At 46.4% G+C, this 17260-nt stretch overlaps 1 protein-coding gene across 5 annotated transcripts in view; it reads left to right on the top strand.

Moving 5' to 3' along the window:
• Positions 1-17260, top strand: part of STIMATE (STIM activating enhancer) — a 63157-nt gene that overhangs the window by 14131 nt on the left and 31766 nt on the right. The gene's annotated exons all lie outside the window — the stretch shown is intronic.

The raw sequence follows: 17260 nt of genomic DNA, 5'->3' as shown, positions 1-17260 counted from the left end.
AAGAAAGGATTGAAAAATAGTTATAAACATGCTAAGTTTAAAGAAAAATTGGGTTACAATGAGCACAATGGAAGATAGAAAAGCAAAGCAAATGGGACTTCTAGAACTAAAAATACAATTTCTGAAAAATTCATGGACATATAAACAGAAAATTAGACTATGAAAGAATAGCGTACTTGAAAACATAGCAACAGAAGCTTTATAAATTAAAGCACAGAGGGAAGAAAGTCTAAAAAGAACAAAAAAGGAACAGAGCCTTAGTGACTCATGGTAAAATATCAAAGGTCTAAAATGTAATTGGATTTCCTAAAGAGGCAGGGGAGGAAAAGGCAGAAAAATATTTGAAGAAATAATGACTGAACATTTTCCAAAGTTGATGAAAATTATAAACTCACAGATCTCAGAAACTTAATGAACCTCAGGCAAGATAAACACAACGAAAATCACGCTAAGCCATATCATAATCAAACTGTTGAAAAACAGATGATAAAAAGAAAACTGTAAAAGCAACCAGAGGAAAAGAAGACATTATATACAGAGAAATAAACGTAAGAACTAATATGGACCTTTTGTCAAGGTATTCAAGCCTGAAGACAATGGAACAACATCTTTAAAGTCCTGAAAGTAAAAACCTGTCAATCTAGCATTCTGTAGCCAATGAGAAATATCTTTTATAAACGAAGGCAGATTTAAAAATTGGATGAAAACACTTTGATACTTCCTCAGCCAAAGCAAGTGTCTTCAAACCTGGTAATGACCATTCCAACTCAGCTCCTTGGCCCCTTTATAAGTTTTGACATCTTTAGTTACCATCTCAAGAGTTAAATGTGATAGTAACAAGTTACAGACAGAAATTGAGTTGCTTTCTTTAGTTAAAAACTGCTTGCCACCACAATACTGAGAAGCAGTACAGGGATGTGGTTTTAGGCTCCTAGAAGCCATGCTGGGAAATCATGTGCTCTCAGCGTCTCCTGTTTATGATCCCTTTCTCCCTCCTTCCGTGCACTGCTGTGGCTGACTCTGAGGGCCAGGTCCTAAGCCCTTCTTCATACCCCGCCATGGCATCAATTTTGTCCAAACTGCCCTTGTTAGCAGACTCTTCATTGCACTGATAGGATGCCCCTTGTTTGGGGGAATGAGAAACCAAATTTAGTTTAAAATAACTTTTTTGGTTGTTGAAGTAGAATAGGGGAAAGGAAATCTGCTTTAGGGGTGGACGGAAACACTGGTGACTACTTCTAGTGCTTTGTTCTTTTTTCCTGCCTTGAAGAGCTGTTAGCCAAGTAGGTCAGCAGAGAGCATGAGCGCATCAGCCAGGACTGAATTTGAAAGCAAAACAGCAGCTTCAAGTTCCCCCCTTGAAAGATGCATCCATGCCACATCCAGTAAAAATGTCCTGAGAATTTAGAATGACAAATGTGGCAGGTCTCCTCCATGATGGACCCAATCATCCCCACCCATGATATTCACACCCCTGTATAGTCCCTGTCCACATTGTGTTAAGGTTTATTTATGAGACCAGCAGAAGGTGCCACAACTGAAGGCCTGTGGCTTCCAAGATCAGGTTATTATGAGGACTACAGCTTCCATCTTGGGGGTGCTTGCTTGCTTGCTTGCTTGCTTGCTTGCTTGCTTGCTCTCTACTGGGTCCCTTGCTCTGGGGAAAGACAGCCACCATGTCTCAAGGATATCCAGCAGTCCTGTGAAGAGACCCACATGGTGAGGAGCTAAGGACCCCAGCCCCCTGCCCTGTGTGAGCCTTTTCAGAAGCGCATCCTCCAGCCTCAGTCAAGGCTGCTAGTGATGTAGCCCTGGCTGACAGATTGGCTGCAGCCTTATGAGAGAACATGAGCCAGAACTATGCAGTCAATAGTAAATATTCACTGCTTTAGACCATTAAGTTTTATAGTAATTCGTGACACAGTGGTACAAAACTAACATAGCAAAGCTTTGAGAGAAGTTAAGAGACTTGATCAGTGTTCTCTAAGAGTCCACAGCCTGCTTAAGAAGGCAGATCACTGGAACAAGTAACTAACTATTCTAGGCTTGTATGCTAAGTGGGCAAAGGCTGATTCATATATATTTACCTGTTGGACTTATCAGTTGGATTTCATCTTAGCAAGCAGTGCTGTCAGAATCCCAGAGTGAGTTGTAGCATTGCCGTGCCTCTCGAGTTCTTGAAGGTATTTAAACAGGCTCAGAGATACTAGCAAACCTCTCATCCAGAGTAGGAGTCAGCTACTTTTTCAGTCTTAAGGATTTCAGAGAGGCAGTTTGTCATATTCTTATATGTGCCTTACCATTAGTAAGCCTACCTGATTCTCACTGCTTACATTTTTTTTTTTTGGAGACAGTTTCACTCTTCTTGCCCAGCCTGAAGTGCAGTGGTGCAGTCTCAGCTCACTATAACCTCCACCTACCAGATTCAAGAGATTCTCCTGCCTCATTCTCCCAAGTAGCTGGGATGACAGACATGCACCACCGCATCCGGCTAATTTTGTATTTTTAGTAGAGACGCGATTTCACCATGTTGGTCAGGTTGGTCTTGAACTCCTGACCTCAAGTGATCTACTCACCTCAGCCTCCAAAGTGCTGGGATTACAGGCGGGAGCCACCGCCCCCAGTCTCACTGCTTACATTTTAACTGGTAGGAAATCTGAATTTCTACAGTCCACACTGGATTGTTGAACAAAGATAAATTTCAGACTCTCTTTGTTATATAATGAGCCTTCGAGTTGAATGTGGGAGTCAAACGGGCTAATACTGAAAGAGCCAGCCCATTCCATGTGTGGTGACTTTCTACACATTTTCAATCTTCTCAGTTGTTTGACTTTGTTTCAGTACCATCTTTGGAAGCAGGCAGTTGATGGATCTTCCTTTTCCTCCGAGCTCTTTTGACGGTACCAGCAGCCCAGCAGCTCTGTCTCCAATGCTATGGGAACAGAATTGCGAATGGAGCTTGGCTGAGTCTTTGTTCTCTGCTGTGAGCACTCCCAGTGGATTTCTCCCCAGCCACCTGTTCTTCTCCTGTCCCTAGAATGTGCTGTGACGCAGTCACTACTCTCTGGATTCTTGTAGAATGTGCTGCGACGCAGTCACCACTCTCCGGATTCTTGTAGCAGATGGTTTGGTCTTTTTTTCTTTATACTTATAATGGATATGTAATAGTTGTATATATATATATGTGTTGTTTGGTCCAGTCTTGACAGTGTTTTAACTCTGCTTTCTCTGGTTCTGTGCTTACCCACCCACATCTGGCCCCTCTTGTATAGTATCAGTTGTGTGAAGCTAAGTCTCCCACAGGTGGCTTGGCAAAGAGCACGTCAGAAGGATGCGTGCTGATTCGGGCTCTCACCTGGTTGATGCACACCCCTGGCACCGTTGCCTGATTGGAAAGTCTAAGGACAGGTTGGAGGGCCCCACCTAGGCACTACGCCTCCTTTTTTCCTGGGATCTCATGGATTGTGCTTGGCCTTTCTGAGTGGGAGGTAGCGTAGGCCAGCCTGTTTCAAATGAGAAATAGCAGGGCCAGAACATGCTGATTCTCTGGGGTTGATTTATGTTCTTTCTAGACTTTTAGGAAGGCAGGAATCAAAGGAAGACACCATTGTGACACATCCCCAAAAACATCACCCAGCAAGCCCCGCTCCAAAATCTCAGAGGCTCAGGTGGCTTCCTTTCTTCACTTCATGTATCTAGGGTTCAGAGCCTGCAGGGAAGGAGGCTGGCTAGGAGGCAGAGTTCCTTTTCCCCGTGTTCTTTAAGGAAGCTGTCTGCCAGCCTCAGGCCTTGGCATGCTCACCATGTACTCTGCGTGATAGGACAAGAGGGGTGGAAAAACTTGATTTGATAGTGCCTTTTATGACTTCCATGCTATGTGATACTGGTTTTTCCAGCACCTTTGTGGAAGGAAATTTTGAGATCCAAGTAGAGAGATGAACAAAGTGAGCACTGGAAGTTGAGGAATCCTACTCGGACTGAGACCCTGCCTTTCCACAGCCTGTGTTACCAGTTCTCAGGGTCGTGATTTATTTACGTTGTATATCCCACTGTGCTGGTGTACATGCTTCCTCTGTGTCACTTGTCCTTCCCTCCTGGTCCTCCTGTTCTTCCTAAGGAGAAGAGGTGTCAATAGCTGTGACAAGAACCCCAAGGCTCCTGAGGTACATCAGACCACTCTGGAACGGATTCCCTCTGCCTGCCAAGGAGGGCTACAGATATTTTAGCTATAGTGGGTGATGATTTCTTAAGGTCCCAAGCCTCCCAGCGATCAGGTGATTATTGTAAAATGGAGGCTGCCTTGGCTGCTCTCTGCTTCCCTGCCTCTGGCCACCTGACTCCCAGGCCTGGTGACTGAGGACATGAGCTCTGTTGTTTCTCTTCTCAGATTCTTCCTGGTTATACAACTTGTATGGTTTGAAAAGAAAAGACTCTGAGTGCCAGCTTCACTGGGCTGAGCTAGGGCAAAGGTCTTATGTGTAATTTAATAATTCTGGTGTCATGAGAAGAGCTGATCTTCCATTAATTGTTCTGCCAACGGTGCTTATTAATTCACTTCCACCAATAAAATTCTAAGGTAAAGCCCAGTGTTCCCAGAGGAAGAGTTTTTCTGCTTGGGTAAGGGTGTAGCACCCTTGCAAAGCCAGTGGATGCTATGGCAACATCCCTGCACTTGCACTGCCCTGGGAGCCTCTTGATGGACTGCTTGCCCACCAAGCTATTGGCAGTCCCACTCTCTCCTTCTGAAGGCAGTGTTCTGTCAGCTCTTGTCTGTTGAGAAGGTTAGATATGGCTTTCTGGAACTCTGGGGAGCTGGTCCTCTGAACTTGGACTTATCCTTGACTTCTTTATGTAACTTCATAACCAGCCAGTTTCTCTTGGTTATAGGTGTGTGCTCTTGGAAAACCAGTGGAGATGTTTCTGTACAGTGCTGTCAGAACAAAAATGCATTTAGGTGGGCTCACGAGACGATCAGGGAGACAAGTCTTTGTCTTCCAAAAGGACCAGGGAACAGAGACAGTATAGTCAGGACTGTAGGATTTCTGTACAAGGAAACAAAGTGATACATCCAGGACCATAGGGGTCCTAGACCAGGAAACAGAGGTGGTACAGCCTGGTGGTCACATGCATGGTGTCTAGCATCAAACTGCCTAAATTTGGGCCCTCACCTCTCATGACCACCAGGCTACATTATGGTAGTTTTTTCCAGTACTGCCTGACTTTATCTGTCTGAGATTGTTTCTTGTTTTCAAGATAGGGGAGGTGATTACCTGTCTTCTAGGTTGTGAGAATTAAGCAAGATATGGCACTTGGCACAGCCAAGAGCAGGGTGGGTGCTGAGTGAGTGTTAGCTCCCTGAGACCCACCTTGGCTGACTGGCCTCCATGGCACACAACACTCGGGAGGTAGGACAGTTCATGCCATGTCATCAGTTATTAGAATTGAGAAAATACAGATAGCTTAAACCAAGACTTCATGTACAGGTAGAACTGGAGGGATTGAATGGCTCACCTAGACTTTCCAGCAGGTCAGAGGCTGAGCAAGGACTAGAACCCAGATGTCCTCTGTCCTAGACCTCTGCCCTTTCCCCTTCAGCACCTGGTCTTGCTGCCGTCTCTGTGCCCTCTGCCACGGCACACATTTGCATATGCTCGTTGGTTTGTCCAGGGAGTTTGTTATAGACTATGGCATGAGAAAGAGAAGTCTTCCCACCTGCGAACTGACCTTCCTGACTTTGTGCCACTGGGCCATGACAACCCAAGAACACAGCCTGAAGCAGCAGCCGGTGGCAGGTGGCTGGGGCATGTGGTGAAGGTGGAGGGATGTTGCATACTCTTGGGAAACGGGCTTTCTTCCTTCCCACGCCCAGCTTCAGGCTGGTCTGGCAGAGGCAGGCACTGGGTTGCCCAAAAGCATGAGCTGTGTTAAAGGGGAGTGGCAGAAGCAGCCACAGGCAGGCTGTGTCAGAGGACACCTGCTACGAATCAGCCAGTGTGGCCTGTGCCAGTGAACTTCAATGGCCATTCTCAGTTTTAACCTGCACTAAGACCTAGGCTGGCTGCTTATCACAAGCCTTGAAATTTTGGACTGTGTATATATTATAAATGTAGACATTAGCCACCCTCAGTGTAGAATAACATTCTTGAATTGTTTTTTCACCCACAGTTGATCCTTGAACAGTGTGGAGGTCAGGGCAGCCAACACCTCACACACTTGAAAACCCACATATAACTTTTGACTCCCCAAAAACTTAACTACTAATAGCCTAGTGTGGACCAGAAGCCTGACCCAATAACAAAACAGCCATTTAACACTGTTAACATATTTTGTATGTTACATGTATAGCCATTAATATATTTTATATGTTTCATGTATTATATACTATATTCTTACAATAAAGTAAGCTAGAGAAAAGAAAATGTTATTAAGAAATGTTACTAAGAAAATCATAAGGAAGAGAAAATGTATTTGCTTTTCATTAAATGAAAGTGGATTATCCTGAAAACTTGTGTTCATAAGGGTTTTCTTCCTCCTCATCTTTGAGTTGAAGCCTGAGGAGGAGGAGGAAATGGGGTTGGTCTTGCTGTGTCGGGTGGCAGAAATGGGAAAAATCCACATATAAGTGGACCCATGCAGTTCAAACTCGTGTTCTTCTAAACTAATTCTCTTTTAGAAGCCATTCTTGATTTTTGATAATGCTCTCCAGGTTGCACATAAAGGCCCAGGTTTCACAAGCTTTGCGTTTTGTATCAAGGGACCAGGCTCCATCAGTCCTGATGCTGGTGCCTCACTGTTGAGTGGTGGGTGAGGGTCAGCAGTGGCCTGGGTTCTGGTCCTGACCCTAGTGCTTGCTGCCTGTTGGCCTTCAGCATGTCCTTAACTGCTCTGAGCATCAGTGTTGTCATCTGAAAATTAGGATGATTCTATCTGCCTCCTAAGGTTGAGTGAGGAATGATTGAATTAATTTAGCTTCAGTGCCCGGGCCATCAGTATTGCTGATGTTTGATAATACCTTATGTGATGAGACTTTCTCAGATCGCCTCATGGGAATTCAGTTGAATGCATACTGGGTTTAGGGAGTAGAGGAGGCTGTCTTTGAAGGTAGAACAGGGTGCTATTGGGGACCTTGTCAGGTGAGCCTGTCCTCACTAGTCACCTTCACACTGCTTCTCCAGGTGGTCTGGCTGTTCGTGGACACCTCTCAGTGCTCACAAGGGCTTCTTGAGGAGGGAGGAGCCTGGCTGAGTGGCCCCTCCACCCCTGCTGGGGAATGGCATTTAAAGTATTTGACCTACAGATGGCAAGAGGGCAGGTGGAGTCGTCTTTTTGAATGAAACACACTGCATTGGGGATTTCTTCTAGTGAGTTGAGTGACCTAGTTAAGTGAGTTGGCAATTTTGATGTCCTTTGGCTTCTGGAGTTAATTCTTGGCAGGTGGACCCCAAGACTCTCACCCTTCCCTTTCAGATTCAAAGAGTGAAAACAACATACCAAGTAACCCTGTCCATACCTGTTATTCACTCTGTTCTCTGCCACATTGGGACTACTCTAAGCAGCTAGAATGGTGTGGGAGCCTTGGGTTACAGGGACCAAAATCTAACCTGCGATTTGCTGTGTGATAGGGCCAGCAGGTGTCTCCTCTGACGGCAGAAGGCAGAGAGATGAGTGTCTGTGCTGCCTGAGCTGAGGATGAGCCTCTGTGGTGGGGCTGGCCCAGGGGCTTCCTGTGTTACATCTGAGAAATGCAGACTCCAGGGCCATGGCTTCTAAGAATTTGACTAACCACTAGGTTTCAGTGAAGGTTGGTTCTTTGGGTAAATGAAACTTTATAGTCAAGGTCCTCTTATCCAACACAAATTAGAACTAGTTGTTAGTTAATTATTAAGAGGTAGTGAAACTGAGGAATACAAAAAAATAGAAATATATACAATGAACATTTTATTCCAGCTTATGCCTGTTAGCAGACAGGGGCACAGGGGCCTCCCACCTGCTAGAGATAACACGCAGCAGTGATCCTAGACCCTCCTTGATGTGGATTCAGTGCAGACCGAAGTGGCACTTTTTCCATCTCTCCTGAGTTCTGCCTGCTGAATGCTTTTCTCTTAGAAGGAGATTTTCTAAAAGAGTTGAATTTCAGGAAGGTTTTTAATTGCCTAATGTGTAAAATTATAATTTAGTCATTTTAAAATTATTGTTTTTAAGAGCAGAGACCTTTATTTCATTTTATTTCTTTATTATTTTTGAGACAGAATCTCCCTGTCCTCCAGGCTGGAGTGCAGTGGCGCAATCTTGGCTTACTGCAACCTCCACCTCCCAGGTTCAAGAAATTCTCATGTCTCAGCCTCCTGAGTAGCTAGGATTATAGGCATGTGCCACCATGCCTGGCTAATTTTTTGTATTTTTAGTAGAGATGGCGCTGCACTATGTTGTCCAGGCTGTCTCAAACTCCTGACCGCAAGTGATCCATCTGCCTTAGCCTCCCAAAGTGCTGAGATTACAGGCATGAGCTACCACACCTGGCCTGTTTTTTTTTTTTTGTTATTACAAAAGTAATGCATGTTCCCCATAAGCAACTAAAACATTGTGAAGAGACATAGCATAAAGAGTGAAAGTTCACTGTAATTCTATCCTCTAGAGAGCTAACCATGGTTAACAGTTATTTGTATATGCCTCTAAATTTCTGTGTATGTATGTCTTTTGTTGATGTATAAAAATAAGTCCACAGTACACACTGACTGTTTTGATGATTTGCTTTTTCCCCCCATTTAGCCGTGAGCATTTTTTCCATTTTAATGCGGATAGATCTACCTCCCTTTTTAAATAGTTTTATTGAGGTATAATTTATGTACCATAAAATTCACACGTTGTAAGTATACTTCACAGTTGACTTCCATTGCATAATCACATATAATCAACCACTTCCCCATCAATGGACATTTAGCTTGTTTCTAAATCTTCCACTCTTAACTAGGATGCTGCGGTGAATGCTCTTCAACACAGACTTGTGGGCATTTGTGGAGGCATAATTATAGAGGAAAGGCCTTAGAGGTGGAGTTTCTGGGTCATGGTTTCTAAACATTTAAAATCATAATAGATATTGCCAAAATACCTGATGCAACTTTTCATGTGCTTTGTGGAGTGATGGAAAACACACACACATTTTTACTGCTATAAGATTAAATAAAATTCCTGAATTGATTTGTCCGGGGAATTGGGGTTAGTAGTGTAGTGGTGACACAAAGCAGTAGCAGATGCAGCATTTCTCTGTGAGTTCCCCAGCTGCCTAGGACACTGGCTCACAGGGTAGAGTCCTGCCAGGACAGCCCGATTATACTTGGGGCTTCCATCAGCATTCAAGAAGAACTTAACACTAACAAGCCCTCATTAGCAAGTACTTACAGGTCCCTAGCACCTCATGGCTCTTAGGTCAAACTCTACCTCCTGGAAGCCTTATCCCTCCACCTCCCACCCTACCCCCAGGGCTCTTGGAACAGCAACTCTGACATCTCCGCCTCTCATGTCTCTGGTTTCCAGAAGGCTCAGTTCACTGAGGCTACCCTTGGCACTAGTTTAATGACCTGGGTGGTTCTGGGAACCAGGATTACAAATCTGCTTCCCCACGCTTACCAAGCGGTTGTACAACTCACTTTTCTACCAGTAGTTTAAGAGTACCTGTTTCCTAATATCCTCACCAAATGTTTTAATCTTTGCTAATCTGGGCAAAAATCATTACTAATTTACATTTTCAAAATTGCTATTATTAAGGCTGCATATCTTCTTGTGTGTTTATCAGCCATTTGTATTTCTTTCCATCAAACAGAATCCCCTGTTGCACACACATACAGTGATAATGCTCCCTTGCTCCTACTGCCATCATTATTTTAGCAGATGGCACCACAGCCCTGCTCCTGGGGAAAGCAGTGGTTTCAAGGAGGGCTGTGGTCGAAGAATTTAGCATATTTATTTGCTAGACAATTTTTTTTGGTGCGGGGGGGGGTTGCTTTTTGTTTTTGTTATTTCTTTCTCAGCCTTTGGCCAAACCTCCATGGAGCAGGATTAAAGCTGACAAACTTAGAACCTGGACTTCATCTGGTTCAGAAAAAGTTAAATCCTTGCCAAAAAATGTTCATGAGCACTTAGACTGGTTACAAACCCGGATTATCTGCTTCTTGTTTTTAAGGTCAGATATAGTTGCCGGGTGCGGTGGCTCACGCCTGTAATCCCAGCACTTTGGGAGTTCGAGGCGGGTGGATCACTGGAGGTCAGGAGTTCAAGAACAGCCTGGCCAACATGGTGAAACCCCTGTCTCTACTAAAAATGCAAAAATTAGCCAAACATGGTGGTGCACACCTGAAATACCAGCTACTCAGGGGGCTGAGGCAGGAGAATCACTTGAACCTGGGAGGCAGAGGTTGCAGTGAGCCAAGATGGTGCCATTGTACTCCAGCCTGGGTGACAAAGTAAGACTCCATCTCAAAAAAAAAAAAACTTTTTAGAATAAGGTCAGATAACCCTGCCTTCCAGCTATGAGGAAGAAAGATTTAGGGTAGTTGGCCTCTCACAGTCTTGCATACAGCTTGTATCATCCATAACCAAAGCAATTTACTCATTCCTGTTGTAGGACTAATAACTTGCAAACTCTGCTTCTGGGAGAACCCATCATGAAAATTCATGGAACTTGTTGAATTGACAGTAAATACCTGGACAGGACCCAATAAATATGGCTTAAAAGTGACAGACTGAATGAATTCCTTTGTTCAACAAAGACTGTTCAGCTACCTGTTTGGAGCCAGGCTTCCTCTAGGTGCTAGGAAGACAGAGGTAAGAAGAGCAGATGGCCCTGGCCTTACAGAGGTTACTTTCTAGTGGGGAGAAGACAGTAGCAAAGAAAACGTGTAGGAATTTCTGAGATTGCTCTGAAGAAAACCAAACAGGGAAATGAGACTGAGGGATGGGACAAGGTGGGACAAGCGCACCTGTGGATGGGTCAGTTTCCTGATAGCTGAGACAGAATGAAAAGAAGCCAGCCCCTTGATGACCCAGGAGAATAGTGTTCCAGACAGAAGGTGCAGCATGAGCCATAGGGGCTGGGGCCATATGGGGCTTGTGGGTGCTGTATCCAGAGAAGCCCCGTGTGGCTGGAGTGAGTGAGGGAATATGGTTACAGGAGTAGGCAGAGCCTAAGTTGTGTGGGATGTTGGCCAGAGAAGGAGCCTGCCATTTCTTCTACCTGCCATGGAAAGGCATGGGGAGATTGTGTGTGTGTCAATTTTATGGAAGTATCGTTTACATGAAGTAAATTGCATAGATCTTAAGTGTGAGTTTTGACTTTTGACAGATTTGTGTCATGGAAGTTTTGAGTGGAGGGTGACATAATTTTTTTATACTTTACAAAGACCCCACTGACAGCTGTGTGGAGGATGGATGGATGGGTGGTGGATGGATGGATGGATGAGTGAGTGAGTGATCCCATCTTATTTAATAAAATAGTCCCATCTTATTTGATAAAACATAGTGAAGCTCCGAGGTTTCTGCTCTGAACCTCTTGTGGAAAAGAGTGACAGAAGGTGGCATTTGAAGCTGTCCTTGCTAGAGGGAGAAGGTAAAAGGTGGGGCAGGAGGAGTGGGTTCGGAATCCAGGGTTATGTACTGTCTGGCTCCCACTAAGCTGGGGGACTAAGCTGCAGTCCCCCGTAGGTGCTCCCACACAGATGAGGTGCTTGCTGACTGTCCTGAGCAGTCGGGCCTGGGTTCCGTTCCTCCACTGGACCCAGCCCCCAGCGTCCTCTCTGTCCAGGGTGTGAGTCCTGTGGCCTTCTCGACAGGACAAGCCTGTGGATGTTTGTCCATATGGGGTGATTCTTGAGGGTTGTTTAAAAGGTTTCTCTTCAGAGATAGCTTTTCCATCAGCCTTTGGTACCTAAAACTCCAGCACAAAAATGTGTTGGTTTTGAGCTTGTGAAGCTATCATGAGTCACTATTCTATGTAACGGGAGGCGGCGGTAGTTGATTGAATTGCCTCCTAACGTAATGGTGAAGGGAGCAGGATGTGGGGTGGGCACTCAAGTCCTGAGTGGGAAGCTGTGGGAGTGGTCATGGGAGTATTGAGAAGGTGCTAGAGGCTCCTCAGGCACCGCCCTACCTTCCTCCAATCCTTCTGGTGAGAGGAGACACAGTCACTCAGAGCACCTTAGTGACCCCTGACCTCAGCACTCTGCTGAGGTAGTCTCCTGCTGTCAGCTAAGAGCATGAGATGTCCTTGTCCTGAGCCCTTCTCCCTGTCAGTCCTGCAGTGTTTCCTGGGCACCTCCCAGGCCCCTGCCCTGCAGCTGGTGAGGCTGGAGGAGAGGATGCACCTGCCCAGCGTGGGGAGTGCCTGCCACTCTTCCTCCGGTGGGGCCATCCTGGATGCACAGTGGGGTGCCGTGTATCTATGTCGCATGGGGTCAGTAGTGCCCTCACCCTGGGCAGAGGGTGTCAGGCCTAGAACTTGAGAGTCTTGATATCTTTGTGTTTCTGTCATGTGGGCCCAGGTTGTTCCTGTTGCCACTCTCGTGTGCTCACCTCCCAGCACCCGTATTCAGAGTTCTTCCAGTGCCCAGCCTTTGGGCTAACAGAGGCCTACTGGCCTGGAGTAACTTGATGTCTCTTGGGTTCATTCCCATGTGGGAAGTACAGGCCAGACTTGGAACCACAACTGCAGAGGTATAACAACCAGTGATCTTGGTTGTTTTCAGATGGTGACATTTTAGATAACTTTTCCCCTGGTTTCCAAACTTAACGCAATGAGGTATAATTTAAAAGAAAGGAGCCAGGTACAGTGGCTCACACCTGTAATCACAGCACCTTGGGAGGCTGAGGCGGGTGGATCGCCTGAGGTCAGGAGTTCAAGACCTGCCTGGGCAATACAGTGAAACACCATCTCTACAAAAATACAAAATTAACCAGGCATGATGCCTGGTGCCTGTAATCCCAGCTACTCGGGAAGCTGAGGCAGGGAATCGCACAGAGCGAGACTCCATCTCAAAGATAAAACGATATTTAGGGAGGCCCTGGAGCCACAGTTGCTAACCACATGTGTGCTTTCTTGTTTCCTGCAGCTGGACTGTGAGCTTAGAGATTTCCTCTTCATCTAGCTGTTCTTCTAGCTGCTGCTGCTTGGTGACACGTGCATGGTGCTTGCCAAGTACAATGGCCTGGCTCTAATACTCTTAAGTATATTGTTTTAATAATACTCCTGTGAACTGTGGACTATAATTTCTTCCATTTTATAGAGTCCAGTTGAAGCCCGAAGAAGTTAAGCAACTCTCCCTGGTCCCATGGTAGATACTAAAGCAAGATTTTGAAGCCAGAGCTGATACTTGCAGACACTAGGCTCTGCCATTTTTGACTTACGATGCGGCACCAGTATGTTCTGTTCTGTTTGTTCATTTAGTAATTAAGTGCCTGCTTCATTCCAGGTACTGGACTGGGTGCCAAGGGTATAAAGAGGAATAAGACCAGGTCTCTATGTCCCTCCATAACTAATTGTCTAGTGGGAGACAGGCACATACTTAGTATTGCATATGAAGTGTTGTCCAACGATGTGCATAAGAGACTTTGGGAAGCCAGGAGAAGGGAGGGAACTTGGTTCCATTGCAGGGAGCTAAGCAAGATGTCTTAGAGCGATGGGTACTATCTGGAAGAATGCCTGAGAACTATCCAAGAGAAGAAATGGAGGGCCCTTCCCACGCCAAGGGGACAGTATGAATGACAGCACTAAGGCGGGTGATGCCAGGCTATGGGGGGCCGTTTTTACCAACTTAAGCCTGTATTATGTTCTCTTATAAAGGGGAGATGGGGTGGGCACTGGAGGGTTTTAGGCCAGAAGCAGCATGCTCAGTTCACTCTGGTCCAGTGTCAGGGTGGATTCAGGGGAGAGGACTGGACTCAGGAGGACCTGCTAAGGCAAAGGGATGGCCTTGATTCTGGGAGTTTTTTGAGCACCAGACCAGCGCCCTTTCTGCCAGCTTGAGGGGTGAGTTGGATGATTTCTCGCTGGTTGATTGCAGTCAGTTTTGTATTCCCCTCAAGTTGGCAGGGGAAATGTGGGCTTTGGGTTCAGGTAGACTTGGATGCAACTCTTGGTGGTGCCATTTTGGCAATGGCAAACCACGTGACCTTATCTGTAAAATAGAGATGATACTTTTCCAGGTTGTCATAAAGATTAGAAGCAATGATATAAAGTTCCTGAGGTGTGGCCAGGCCCATTGGCTCACACCTGTAATCTCAGCACTTTGGGAGGCCAAGGCAAGCGGATCACTTGAGGTCAGGAGTCTGAGACCATCCTGGCCAACATGGTGAAACCCCGTCTCTGGTAAAAATACAGAATTATCTAGGTATGGAGTTGCACACCTATAGAACCAGCTGCTTGGGAGGCTGAGGCAGGAGAATCACTTGAACCCGGGTGGCAGAGGTTTCAGTTAGCCGAGATCACACCACTGCCCTCTAGCCTGGGCAACAAGAGCGAAACTCTGTCTCAAAAAACAAAATTATAAAATTATAAAGTTCCTGAGGTGAGTGCTCAATAAGTGGTGACAGTGTGATAGCCAGAGTAGCAGCTGCTCTTCTCCCCACATTGACCCCACAAAGTTGTCAACTGAAGAAACAGACACTGAAAATTTAAGTGACTGACTTAAACTCATAAAATTTTGGATAAAACTGGAACTAGATTTCAAGCTATTCCAAACTTAACTGCCTTTAGTTCCCTGCCATAAGAATCACCTGGACCTCCATGTCTCCTTAAAAAGTGGCCCAACCTGGGTTTAGAGTTCTCTAGGCTAGAACTGAGTCACATAGCCACACCAGCAGCAGGGAAGGCTGGGAAATGTAGTCTTTAAGTTGCCTGATCCAGGGAGTTCTCTTAGCAAGGAAGAAGGAGAGAATGGATTTGGGGAAGTAACCAGCAGTCCACCTCAGTGACTTCTGGGGACTTTTTCCTTGGGCACTTCCAGGTTTTTAGCCCTACTACAGGACATTGAGGAGGTTTGAGATGGGGCTTGGTTGTTGGGATGTTCGTTTATAATTTAGGGAAGGTACAGAAACACTTCTAGGTTTTTCCTTGACTGCTGGTTCCCTCCAGCAGATAGATTTGCTCACCTCCCAGGACAGTTTCTGCCCTTCGGTGCATTGGAGACCTGGTCAAGAATTGTATAGAGGGCGCCTGGGTTCCATAGGACCAACCAGGCATGGCTTGAGGTCACTGGCCTGAACATTGCTGGTTAGAGAAAGGTTTGGCTCGGGTGACTTGGCTTTCTTCGTGGTTCCTCTGCTAACTGCTGGTGTGGTTCTGGACAAGTCACTTCTTCCCCCGCTGTTTTCTACAACCTACACTGGAGGGGATTGGACACTCAGTGACCCTTCTGGCTCTGAATGGGAGCCACACTGCCTAGTTTATGAGCTAATACTCATCTGGAGGTGGCACTTCTTGCCACTTGCCCAGGGGAAGAAAGAGTCTGCTGCCTCAGCATTCGTCTGTGCTGTAGGGTGCACTGGCCTGTGAGACCGCTTGAGAAACAAGGCCTTCAGGGAGTGGTCCTGTTCAGCAACATGCCACCGGGCAGAGGGCTCCAAACTATGGCTGTGTTTCTGTCTCAGGGTCGTCTGAAGAGTATTTCTCCCCAGGGATGAACAAGAAAGCATACAGGCTTATGGCATGTGAGCTCATGGCCTCCAGAGCACCCCCTTTCTGAGAGTTGGGCAACCTGTTCACACACGAGGTCCAGCGTCTCATACAAGGACCAGCAGTTTCATGTCCCAGCAGAGCCTGTGACTGACTTCCTGCTGTCTGTGAGGCAGAGTGATCCAAAGCATCTTCTGTTTTTCTGCTTTTAGAAAGTCAGAAGCTAAAGTGGCCACTGGGAGGCCTGTGATCACCCTCCTTCTTTAAGGTTACACTATAGATTTAACAATACAGTTATTTAACTGAATTGCCTTAGTGGATTTTCATGGCAAAGGGCAGCTTTCTGCCAAGAGCCCTACCAGGTTCATGAGCCTCTTCCTGTTCTATATCCTCAGCAGAGGGGGTGATTTTCCACCCATGTCTTACTGGTCTGAAAAATGCTGTCTGATAAGAGGGGTGCAAGGGACTGTACCATCTGGTGGCCAGGGCTGCAGCCAGGAGACCCTGGCTTCCCTGTCTTTATGCAGCCACATGCCGTTCTTTCCCTGCACCTGGCAGGAGCCCACCTCATTCCTCCCTGCATCTGTTGGGCTGCGCCTGGTGTTGACTAGACAGTTCCCTTAAATTGTGTGTTTAATCTCAAGATGGTTGTACTTTTTATGAGTCAGTTTGTAAACAAGGCTGCAGCTGCTACCTGGAAATTATATCCCTTCCAACGCCCATGCTTTTTGACTTGTTACCCCACCACTCTGTGACATAAAGTGTAAAATTCCAGTTTCCTTCTGCCAGTCAGTAGGTCCATGTGGAACCCCAGCCAAACTGGGCTCTGAGGAGGACAGTGGAGCTGGGTGCCTGGTCCCCGCCCTCCACATGCTGAGTGAGAGTGGTGTGTGGAAAACCAAACAACACAGCGTTAGGTGAGCAGTCAGTGACCTGGGTGCTGTGTGAAGTAGGCAGGTAGAATTGAGTCATCCATAATTGCCATCCTATTGTGTGGCACCAGTAGCACTGACCAAACTTCTGGGAGAGTGAACACCACACCCTGCTATCCGCAGGCGAGGGCGTGAGCATGGGGAATAGGAGGGTCTGTGAGCCCATGTCCGAGAAGAGAGAGCAGGTGAGATAGGGTGGGACTGGGAGCCCTGCCAAGCCACTCAAGGCAGTAGATGGTGGCAAGCCCCGCAGGTGCCCTGGCACCCAAGTGGCCTGATGAGTGCACGCTGCAGCCATGCTGAGACAGCCTTTTCAGTGATCAAATTGTCAGAGCGAGAAGGTTTGCTATACACCATGCTGGCAAAAATGTGGGAATGAATGGGCACCCATGTGCTATTAGTGGGAGTGTGAGTTGGCACAGCCTCTGTGAAGAGCGGAGCCCTAGAATAAGTTGCACATAGCTTTAGATGTAGCAAGTGTGCCTCTAGGAATCTGTCCCTCAGATATGGGCCTGCACAGGCAGAGACAGCACATGGCAGGGACATTGGCGGCAGCAGTTCATAGAGTAAATGAGATGGCACGGCCACACCATGGGATGCCATGCAGCTTCTAATGAAAGACATGGAGCCACGTGTACAGTAGGTGAGAGCAAGCAGCACAGGTGAG

The sequence above is a fragment of the Callithrix jacchus genome, chromosome 15 (assembly GCF_049354715.1).
Source record: "Callithrix jacchus isolate 240 chromosome 15, calJac240_pri, whole genome shotgun sequence".
Taxonomy (NCBI): Eukaryota; Metazoa; Chordata; class Mammalia; order Primates; family Cebidae; genus Callithrix; species Callithrix jacchus.
This window is presented reverse-complemented; position numbering and strand designations above follow the sequence as displayed.